This window comes from Cetorhinus maximus, chromosome X, assembly GCF_964194155.1.
Source record: "Cetorhinus maximus chromosome X, sCetMax3.hap1.1, whole genome shotgun sequence".
In the NCBI taxonomy this organism is placed as follows: domain Eukaryota; kingdom Metazoa; phylum Chordata; class Chondrichthyes; order Lamniformes; family Cetorhinidae; genus Cetorhinus; species Cetorhinus maximus.
In genome coordinates this window covers 3,352,974-3,365,422 of record NC_135917.1, presented here as the reverse complement: position 1 = coordinate 3,365,422, position 12,449 = coordinate 3,352,974, and positions in this window count along the sequence as shown.

Below are 12,449 nucleotides of genomic sequence, written 5' to 3'. Positions count from 1 at the left end.
TATGTAAAAACACTGGATTACAGTACAATTTTATAAGGTATTTCAGTCAGTGTTTTTGAAGGGTGGAAAGCGCTAGAGCTTTCAAAGTCCAAGGGATTCAGACACTTTCACCAGCTATCTCCATAGACTCTGGTCTGTTTTGAACCTTATGTTGAATGAGGAAAAGGACAGGATAAAGGGGTCCTGACAGGATATAAAGTCAACAATTAAATGTGTGTGGGACAATTGGAGCTCTTTCAGAGAGCCATGGCAAGCAGAGTAGGCTGAATGGCCTCCTCCTGGGCTGGATGATTCCATGAAACTCTCAAAACTAAGGGTTTCTCATTATATCATAGTTTGCCACCAACTTTCATGTTACTCTCCACTTTTGTTTCTGTCAAGCAATGATGGAAAACAGTCCTCTCTTTCTCATTCAAAGAAGTGAGGAGAGAATCCAGAATAAGATCATGTGGCTCAGAAGAAATAGTTCCAATTTTCTTTTTGTAGTTACGAGTACATATTCAGGGAGGTAAACACAAGCGATGAATAGGCTACCAACAATCACTGGACACAGTGTTGGCAAATGATTTAACCGTGGTTCTATCACAGCTGAGTCCGATTCTGGATCCATGTCCACATGTGGATTTCTCAACAGGGATCAGGAATGGGAATAGTAGATTATGTTTTCTATGGAGCACTTGTACACTTTCATTGCCGATCAGCTATCTCAGCACAGACCAGGGATTGAATGTGAGACTCTCCTGGTCAATACTACTGGGGGACTCATTATACAGCTCAGGGCTGATTTCAGTTCCACGTTAAGCTTGCTTTGGGAAGCAATTTGGAATTGAATCAAATTTTGAAGTTGCATGTAAATCGAGAAAATGTTTGGTGGTTGGGAAACTGCAGAGCAGCACTAACAAATGTCTGCAACACATGTTTCTTGTAAATGTTTTTCCTGTCTCTGACAAGTGGTTCATGACAGAAACAGCTGTTAATCTAATAATTAATAAATGAAACAAATGTAAAGAAAGTGAAGCCAGGCTTTCCGTAGAAATCAGGTCCTCAGATAAACATTCAGATAAACATGAATGGATAATTATCTGGAGAATATGCATGACATTAAAGATGAATGAGGGTGCCTTGGAGAATAATGCAAGTTTACTTACTGTTCTCTCTTATTATTTCATTTCTTCCCCTCTATACTTTTCTATGTCATCTGTTTAATATTTTCCTCCCAGTTTTCACCCCACTCTTGCTGGATATGGCTCAGTTGATACTAGCAGCCCTCTAGTAACCACTCTTTGTGTGTAGGACTAGTCTGGGAATTCAACTAGTAAGCCAATATGATGTCCAAATACCTCTTTTTGATGCCTCAGACTATCAGCCTAACTTTCATGGATAAATCAATGTTGATGCAAAGCTGAAACAGCTTTGAATTCTTGCAAAATGTGTAATATAACTCAGCCCATGAAACAGTCCTAGTGTTGAGGGTTTGACAATCCCTCACTATTAATATAGTGACTTTAACGGTAATTCTGTGCAACCTAAGAGTACTCCAATGACATAGGGTCAGCATACTGGACAAAATGTTGATTTTAATATAATGTGACAAGTGGCACATGGCACGATTTAGGAAACAATCTTTCAGAGACCTTTCTTTTGTTAGAAACTGTTTGAACACGCAGCGGATCAATTGTTTTTCTTTCTCTGAGTCAGCAAACTAGTTGGAAAGAAAATAAAAATGCAGTGGACTTTAAGCAGAGAGGGGAAAAAAAATCATTCCAGAAATCAGAGCTGTCAGAACAATGGGGATGACACACAGGGTCAGAGGAAAGTGGTGTGTCTGGATTTAGCTGATGCGATTTTTAAAAACTTTTCTTTGTTCTGTTTGCAAAAGGGGGATAAACACTGAGTTTATCAAGAGGTGGTTAAAAACACTGGGATTTTGCTGATCTTGTTCATGCTGGAACTCAAAGCTCAGCCAGCACAGCAGATCTGTGAGTGATAGTTACCATTCATTGTTCATAATGGTGGCCTTGCATTTCAGATGCTGATGCTGAGAATCAGCTCCATGACAACAGTCAGCACATAACATAGCTGTGGAAGCAGCATGGACACCAGTAAAGAGACAGTTTTATATTATAGCCACTTCACGTTGTAAAGTAAACTTTCACCTCTGTTTTAAGGTTAACAAATGTTCAAGAGAATTGTCACGGTCAGTATGTTTCCAGTCCGGCAAAGGGGGAGACATTGCTGCATCTGGTTCTAGGGAGTGAGGTGGATCTAGTAGATCAAGTGTCAGTAGGGGAACATTTAGGGGACAGTGATCATTGTATCATAAGATTTAAGTTAGCTGTGAAAAAGAACAAGGACCAATCCAAAGTAAAGATAATTAATTGGGAGAGAGCCAATTTCAATGGGGTCAGAATGGATCTGGCCCAGGTAAGTTCGAATCAAAGATTGGAAGGTAAAACTGTGATGGAACAATGAGCTTCCTTCAAAGAGGATTTGGTTTGGGCACAGTCGAGGTACATTCCCATGAGGGGGAAAGGTAAGACAAAAAGCCAGAGCTCCCTGGATGATGAAAGAGATAGAGAGTAAGATTAGGCAGAAAAAGGGTGCATATGATAGATGTCAGGATGATAATACAAGGGACAACTAGGCTGAATATAGAAAGTTCAGAGGGGAAGTGAAAAATAAGAGAAGCAAAGAGAGAGTATGAGATGAGACTGTCAGCTAATATAAAATGGAAGCCAAACATTGACAGACAAATAGTGAAAGGGTGGCAAATGGAGGAGTGGAGTCAATTAGGGACCAAAAATTAAATTTATGCATAGAGGCAGAGGGCATGACTGAGGTACTAAATGAATGCTTTACATTTATCTTTACCAAGGAAGAAGCAGCTTTCAAAATCATAGTGAAAGAGGAGGTAATTGAGACACTAGGTGGGCTAGCGGAGGTATTAGAAAGGCTGAATGTACTTAAAAGTTGATAAGTCAGAACGACCAGATCAGATGCATCCGAGGATACGGAGAGAAGAAAGGCTGGATTTTGCAGAGGCACTGACCATAATCTTCCAATTCTCCTTAGATACATGGGTGGTGCCAAAGGACTGAAGAATTGTAATTGTTGCACCTTTGTTCAAAAAATAGTGTAAGGATAAGCCCAGCAACAAAGGTCTAGTCAGTTTAACCTTGGTGTTGAAAAGCTTTTAGAAATGATAATTCAGAAGAAAATTAATGGTCACTTGGACAAATATTGATTAAATAAGGAAAGCCAGCATGGATTTGTTAAGGGCAAATCATGTTTAACCAACTTGATTGAAGTTTTTGATGAGGTAACAGAAAGGGTTGATGAGGGTAATGCGGTTGATGTGGTGCACATGGAGTTCCAAAAGGCATTTGATAAGTGCAACATAATATGCTTGATGGCAATGTTAGGGCTCATAGAATAAAAGGGACAATAGCAGCATAGATTAGTAATTGGCTGAGTGACAGGAAACAGAGAGTGGTGGTGAAGTTGTTTTTTGGACTGGAAGAATGTATACAGTGGGTTTCCCATATTAATGACCTGGACTTTGGTGTATAGGACATAATTTCAAAATTTGCAGATGACACAAAACTTGGAAGTATTGTGAAATGTGAGGAGAATAGTGATGGACGTCAAGAGGACTTAGGCTGGTGGACAAGTGGCAAAAGAAATTTAATACAGAGAAGTGTGAAATGATTCATTTTGGTAGGAAGAATGGGGGGAGACAATATAAAGGGCACAATTCTAAATGGGTGCAAAAGCAGAGACACCCTGGGTATATCTGCACAAATTACTGAAGTTGGCAGGGCACATTTTGAAAGCAGTTAATAAAGCATTTGGGATCCTGAGCTTTATAAATAGATGCTCAAAGCCAGATTTTCACAGAGCTGGGCTGACTCCAGAGACCTTTAAAAATGGTGGGTGGGACCTGAATGCAGAAGTCCCACCCCCATTTCTGGGAGATCCCATTTTTACTTGCAGGGGAAAGGGGCAGGGTGTGAATTACATAGGTGGGAAACCCAAACTCAGCAGGGCCATTCAAAATTAGTGCTAAGTTCAAACAGACCCCATTTTATCTGTTCTAAGGGCCTTAACTTGCAATGTGGGATTGACGGATTTACCCGCTTAAAGGGCAATAAGGTCTGTTTAGGTGCCATGATTGGAAGTTATTTAAATCCCCAGCCCTTCAAAAGTGAAAAAGTCAAAAAACAGGCTACAGCTTTCAGTTGGAGTAAAAAAGCAGACATCTGCTCCTGGAGTGCATTGATTCACAGGCCATCTGGTATAGCTTAGAAAAACTATTAGCCATCTGTTCCCAGAGTTTCAATGGACTGCATTGTTGACATTTTCCAAGGGTTGTTATTACAGCTGAGCCCATTTTGAATGTTTGGCTGAGTTTTCAGTATCAAGTGTGCATGAGTGAGAGATTGTTAGTTTAAATTTTTTCATCTCCACGAGGTCTGCCCATGGTGGATACTGGGTGAGTGACATGGAGATGTCATGGAGGATAAGAGGGCACATAGAGGTAGCATGGGTGTATGAGAAAGCATGGGGGGTATGATGGGCTATGGAGGGGACATGGGGGTATTAGGGGGATTGGGAGAGGTGGGTGAGGCCTACAGGGTCTAAGAGCCTTTTATACAAGGCTGAAGTCTCAGAAAACCAAGGCAGGCCTTCTAACCAGCCTGCTTCAGCACTGGCCTGCCTCTGTGGCAGGGTCAGTGGGCCCGACTCAATCCCTCACTTGCCTTCCCAGAGTGAAAATTGCATGTAATGGGGCCTTTTAAATCGAGCTAACCATCTCAGTAGCGAAAATCCGGCCCATAGAGTACAAAAGCAAGGAAGTTATGACGAACCTTTATAAAACACTGGTTCAGCCTCAACTGGAGTATTGTGTCCAGTTCTGGGCACCACACTTTAGGAAGGATGTGAAGGCATTAGAGAGGGTGCATAAAGGATTTACAAGAATGGTTCCAAGGATAAGAGACTTCAGTTGCAAGGACAGAGAAGCTCTTCACCTTAGAGAAGGTTGAGAGGAGATTTGATAGAGGTTTTCAAAATCATGAGGGGGGTCTGGTCAGAGTAGATAGAGAGAAACTGTTCCTGTTGGCAGAAGGATCAAGAACAAGATTTAAGGTGAGTGGCAAAAGAACCAAAGGTGACTTGAGGTGACATTTATGAAGTGAGTGTTTAGGATCTGGAATGCACTGCCTGAGAGTCTGCTGGAGGCAATTCAATAGTGGCTTTCAAAAGAGAATTGGATAATTATCTGAAGAGAAAAGATTTGCAGGGCTACAGAGAGAGGGTGGGGGAGTGGGACTAGGTGAGTTGCTATTGCAGAGAGCCAGCATGGACACAGTGGGTGGAATTGGTTCCTTCAGTGCTGTAACCATTCTGTAATTCTCTAAATCTTGGCGTCTCCATTTTTCAGGTTCTGTATCATGAGGCAATCACTGTAGCCAACGGACAAAATGCTAGACTCTTGTGGTCTGTGTTCTAAAGCGGAGCGTAGTTTTAAAAATAGCCCACGATGAGGGTAGGTAGCTCCACACTGAGAGTTTGTTCTCATGGTTTCCTTCTGTGCTTTAGAAATATTAATCAAAAGTAGGATTGAAATAAGCCATAATCAACATGTAACCCTTTTTTCTATTTCAATTTCACTTTTGGAAACCTTTTCTAAAATGTCTCAAACAGGGAGGTTGTTTTCTCACCATTTGAAAAGATGTATAAATTTAATGGAAAAAAAAAATCTCAAGTGCTGCTTTCCAAGATGAATGCCTAATAGTGACAGTGACCATGGAATGAATGTGCAGTATATTTTAGACTTCCCACCACACAAATTAACAATAATAGCTGAGATTTGTAACGTGCATCAAGTATCACATATTCAATAATGTATCTCTTATTATGTTGTAAGTAAATCTTTGATGTCACAACACCTTTCTCATAGGAGTGCCACCATCTAATATGGGCTGGACAGTTCAGTTTTTAATGGGCTATCAAGAAATGTAAATGGACCAAAAATCATCTTTTTAACCACCACATGAAATTTATATGATGCCTATTTTTAAAAAAATTCCAAGGCTCTTTAAAATAGAACAAAGGCAAATACAGTGAATGCTGGAAATTTGAAATATAAACAGAAAATGTTGGAAATACTCAACAGGCCAGACAGTGTCTGTGGGAAAAAGAAACAGTACACATTCCAGGTCAACGATCCTTCATCAGAACTCCAATGGGATGATGGTGCAAGCCAAAAGGGGGTAGTAATGGACAGATAAACAAAAAATGGCTCTGAAACATAAACTCCATTTCTCTCCACAGATGCTGCCTGACCGTGAGTGCTTTCAGCATTTCCTGTTTAATCCTTTAGTACAGACCTTATGTTTCCACTTACTTCTGTGTATTATGATGCGAGGGGAGTGGCTATTTGTTAAAACTGGTAATGTTTTCAATGACTTTTCCTCAGCACAAAGCAAACCTCAGACCTTAAGCCAAGATCTCAGTCCGCCCCCTCCTAATCTGTTTGTTCATTTTTGAACTTGGCAAAATATGGTAATTCTAGTTAATACCATAAAGAGGACTAAGTTATGTGTTTTCATGTTTTCAAACTATTGTACATTAGGCGGATAGTTTAATCTAGTAATAAGCTATGACTCACCCTCGCTCACCTAATGAGGATTCATGGAAACAAATGGCCTTAAGTAGAAGGATAATGAGAAACATGAAGGAGCAATAGCGGACTTGATTTGGAACAGAAGTCTAAAACTGCTCATGAGTCTTTAATGAAATGTACTACTGTCAGTCAGTGAAGGGCACAATGAAGGAGCTCACCTTCCCTGCAGTTGCCAATTCGCAGTCTGTGTCTAATTATCACATCCAAGTAATTGAAGGGGCCCTTGGTTGGCTGAATGTTAAACCTGAGCATAGCTTCTGATACCATGATACTTCAAGTCTTTATTTGATGCTCATGTTTATTAAATGAGCTTGCCAATTTAGGGTTGCTATTCATAAAGCAGTGCTTTCTCTCCCTTGTAAATTCAGTGGATATTTCTCTAAATCTCAATTTAAAAAAAAGGTGGACAACAGTTGCCAGGGTAACTGCAGTTTGTGAGAGAAGGAGCTTCTCCTGTGCTTTGAAATGAAAATACCTTGTCACCATGACAACATGACATTCAATGGTACAGTACTTCAGAAGGCTACAAACATAGTGAAAACAATTTGTACAGACCTTCAACTCCTTTTCCTTTGTCCTCAAAATGCTTTTATCCCTGCCCATCGACCCTGACTGAAAACTAGCACAGTGCCTAGCATCTCTTCTCACAGACAGTGATATCACAAACTAATTTGAACCTCTTCTGTAATTATCACACAGCTCGTTCACCTCAGCACCGTATCCTGTGTCCAAATATATCAGAATTATAAACTTAAAAAGGGAATGAAAGTCTATAGGGGAGAAGTTTCAGTTTGAGAAATTATCCCAATTTATCTCCATATGATCACTCTGGTTAGGAATAGGTGGGTACACACTCAGTTCCAGCCAGAATTAGTTTCTGTCATATTATGTGAAAATTGTTTGTATAGCTAATTATTATTCAATAATAATCAGGAACCTTAATTAGACCCGTCAGTTTGTAAGGGAAAAGAGATTTAAAGTGAAGTGTTATTGGCAAACTCATTTAAATTGGTAACAGGTTAGAAAAAAACATTTGAATTGCATTACGTTTGCTGAAAGGTAGTGTCAAACTGCACAGCTAATTCATGAATGGAAGTGTTACATTTCTGGATCCCTTGGTTCAATGTCAACAGTCACTCCCACAAGCAGATCTCACATCTCCTGAAAATCGGAGTGTGCCTTTACTCACTGTATCTGCTCTTATTATAACATACATAGAGGTTATCGACAAATACAAATTCATATAATTGTAATTAAATAGAGTTTCTAAGACAGTACCTAATCCTTGCAATGTAAGCCTTTATTTTTGAGCTCCATTCACATTGCAGGCTTTGCTGTACTTCATTAGAACCATGTGATTCAGCACAGGGCAGATCAAACACTGATCATGTATTTGTGTACTTCAAAGGAGGCGATGGCTGCTTGTTGCTTGCTTTTGGTTGAAGAAAACAGAGCATTAATTCAATATTTGGCTTTAAATCTACATTTTAACACAATTTCCCCTGTTCAAGACTTCTCATCTTAATCATGACTCACTCAGCCACCTCAAACTGAGAAGCTTGGGGAATGAGTGATCTCTTTGCTTTAAGTTCCATTTTAAGGTATTGCCAATATCACGAACATTAACACTCATTTTGCAATCACAATAAAATTGGGGCTGTACACGTGTCTCGGGGAGGTTGCAGGCAGCTCGCACCGAACTTTGCAATCTAAGCACCCCACCCCTGCCCTCCGCCCCCTGTTTTGAACAGACTACAAGTGCAGGGAAGGATTTCCCAAAGATTTTGGAGCACATTTGGCTGGGGAACACAGAATGTTGCATGATTGTTCACAACCTTGGTGTCACCTTTGATCCCGAGATGAGCTTCTGACCTCATATTTGCATCACCACTGAGACAGCTTATTTCCACCTCCGTAACATCACTCAGCTTCACCCCTGCCTCAGCTTATCTGCTGCTGAAACCCTCATTCATGCCTTTGTTACCTCTAGACTTGACTATTCCAATGCAGTCCTGCTGGTCTCCCACATTCTACCCTCAGGAAACTTGAAGTCATCCAAAACTCTGCTGCTCTTGTCTTAACTCACACCAAGTCCTGTTCCCCTATCACCCACTGTGCTCACTGACCTACATTGGCTCCCAGTCAATCAACAACTTGATTTTAAAATTCTCATCCTTGTTTTCAAATCCCTTAATGGTCTTGTCCCTCCCTATTTCTGTGCTCTCCTCCAACCCAACAACCCTTCAAGATATCTGCGCTCCTCTAATTATGGCCTTTGTGCATCCCCAATTTTAATTGCTCCACCATTGGTGGCTGTGCCTTCAGTTGCCTTGGACCCAAGCTCTGGAATTCCCTTCCTACACGTCTCCGCCCCTCCACCTCACTTTCCTCTTTTGAGACACTCCTTAAAACATATCTCCTTGACTAGACTTTTGGTCAACTGACCTAATATCTCCTTATGTGACTCAGTGTCATACTCTTGTGAAGCGCCTTGGGATGTTTCATTACATTAAAGGTGCTATATAAATACAAGTTGTTGTTGTTGCAGGCACCATGAAATGCCACACAATAAAGATGTCATGGCTGCTTCCTGGATGACAGTCACTAATGTTCATAATGATGTTTCTATGCTCAGATATCATCTCAACATTGTGCAAACCCTTCTTTGTCATGAAAACCATGGGGTTGGCATGAAGAGCCCTGATGCCCACTTGAGTACTTACTTTGAATCTTTGCACTCAACGGAACCTTACCATCCTGTTCAGCTATCTCTCCTTTGCACAGGAAAGCTATGACAGCCTGTGTACTAGCATGTCTGGTTACATGTGAAAGGCTCTGGAAGCACATGTTCAAGGACAGTAATGGGTGTGGCCAAAGCACCTCAGCAGCTATTGCCCCTGTGATCATTCAGGAACTCCTTAGCTCAGTGGGTAACACTCTCACCTCACCTCAGATTCAGAAGGTTGTAGGTTCCAGGGTAGCACATGTCAGAAGTGCCATGTTTCAGATAAGGTGATAAACTGAGGCCCCATCCATCCTCTCAGGTATGTGTAAAAGATCCCAGAGTACTATTTGAAGAAGAGCAGATTTATCCCTCAACCAACATTGCTAAAACAGATTATCTGGTCATTGTCACATTACTGTTTGTGGGTGCTTGCTGTGTGCAAAATTAGCTGCCAAACGTACCTACAGAGTAACAATGATGCACTTCCAAAATAATTGATTGGCTGTGAAGCATTTTACGATGTTCTAAAATTGCATATAAATGCATGTTCTTTCTTCTTTTAAGCTTCTGCCACATTGCACAGACTTCTGCTTTTTGAGCCAGATTACTGTATCTTCTCACCACCAAATGTGTAGGTATGGGATATGGACAAGTATCACATATGGCTTCACTCATCTGATCAATGTCATTAGGCCTGCGTTCCTGCAGGTCATGGTCCATGCAGAACCAGGATCCAGTACTAGTGGCACAGCAGAAATTTGCTCACATGATGCTGCTATCTGTGAAGATAGCAACACATCTAACCTCCTGCCAAGCCCCTCAGAGGACCAGGGTGCCCATGCAATGGGACAAGCAGTGCAGCCCACAGTAAGTCCAACTCAGGAGTTATAAGATCAAGACCACCCAAGAGACTCATATTGGAATGCAGTAGCCAGCTACCTCATGCACACAGAGCACATAGGTAACATCTAGGAGGGGCACTAGATTAGGGCAAACATCATTCACTGGCACCAAGGGAAAACACAGTAAGAAGTGGGCACATTCACATGGTATAAGCTGTATTTAAAATGATGATGGCACTAAAGTTGTTGTACATACAGACACTGTTCTTGGCAAGGTTTGGAAGCTGCTTTGATGAAGTGACATGAGTGTGAGTTGACAGAGACTGAACTGTAGATTGTGGCATCTTTTTGGTGGGAAAAGGAAAGATGTGAAAAGGACTGTTTGATGGGAGAGCAAAGGGATGAGAAGAAAGTTACACCAGTCTTGTCCTTTTCCAGGTTCTTAGTGGATTTGTGAACCAGGATCTTTTTCATTACATTGTTTCTTACTAGTTCCGTACTGCACTGTTAATTATAATAAATGTTGTCAACTGTGTGCTCTCTGTATAGAATTTCTGCTACACTAATGTTACCCTAAACATTAACAGGTTATAAAAGTATTTAGCTGATCTGTGTCCTGCAATCGTTTCTATCCTATTCAGATTAACAGCTTGGGGGATGGGGGATGGGGCAAAGGTCATTGACAGAGGGTATCTATTTACATACTAAAACTGATGGAAAGCTGTTCAGCCTTGCTTGCCTGAGATCCAAGACAAAGGTGTGCTAAGTCCTCATCAGAGAGTTGCTCTATACTGACTATGCTGCACTAGCATCCCATACTGAGGAACACCTTCAGCGGCAAATGGACAGACTCTCTCACATCTGTAAAGAGTTTGGTTTGACCAGCATCAAGAAGACAAATGTCATGGTCCAGGATGTTGCCATACCGCCATATATCAGCATTTACAATACGATGCTGGACGTTGTTGGTAGCTTCACATATCTAGGCTCCACAATCACCAACGATCTAACAACACATGCATTGCAAAAGCTGTTATGTCCAAGCTGAGTAAGAGAGTGTGGAACAACAGCAACCTAACTGAGAACATCAAAATATGAATTTACCAAGCCTGTGTCCTCAGCGTTTTCTTCTACAATGGTGGGACCCAGACAACATATATTCTCCTCCTCCTTCTCAGGTGCCATGCCTTAAGAGAGCATTGGTGACCATGGACTTCCATTGGATTGGCCCATGATTATGCTTGACAAAGTACTGCCATTGCCTTCTGCAGGATGGCTGACTAGGAAACTCTCCTGCTCTTTACCACATGCCATCAGGTGTATTGGAAGATTTTACAGGCTGATAATCAACCTGTTTGGCCACGTTATGCATGCACCTTCCATGGCCATCAAGTCCTGAGGTGTGACTTCAATCTGGAGCTTCTGGCCCAGAGGCAGGGGCTACCACTGTGCCACAAGATCTCTCACAACATGTTCTAGGCAGGAGAAAAGGCTGAACGGTTTCCATCTTTGCTGTCTCAGATATATCCTTGACATCTTTTAGCAGGACAAGGTCACCAACTCTGAGGTCTTGGAGTGTGCTGATTCCATCAGCATACACTCATTGCTAAGCCAATGATGCCTGCGCTGTCTCGACCTTGTTCATCGAATGGATGATGACCATACACCCAAAGACCTTTGGTACGGTGAACTGGCCACTGGGTCACGACCTCCTGGACATCCATGCCTCCACTACAAGGACACCTGCAGGTGAGATATGAAGATGCCGGACATTGACACTGACAACTGGGAGACAATTTGTTTTTCCTAATTGTCCTTGAGAAGGTGGTGGTGAGCTGCCTTCTTGAACCGCTGCAGTCCATGTGGTGTAGGTACACCCACAATGCTGTTAGGGATGGAGTTCCAGGATTTTGACCCAGCGACAGTGAAGGAACGGCGATATATTTCCAAATCAGGATGGTGAGTGACTTGGAGGGGAACTTCCAGATGGTGGTGTTCCCATCTGACTGCTGCCCTTGTCCTTCTAGACGGTAGTGGTCGTGGGTTTGGAAGGTGCTGTTGAAGGAGCCTTGGTGATTTCCTGCAATGCCACTGTGCATCGGTAGTGGAGGGAGTGAATGTTTGTGGATGGGGTGCCAATCAAGTGGGCTGCTTTGTCCTGGATGGTGTCAAGCTTCTTGAGTGTTGTGGGAGC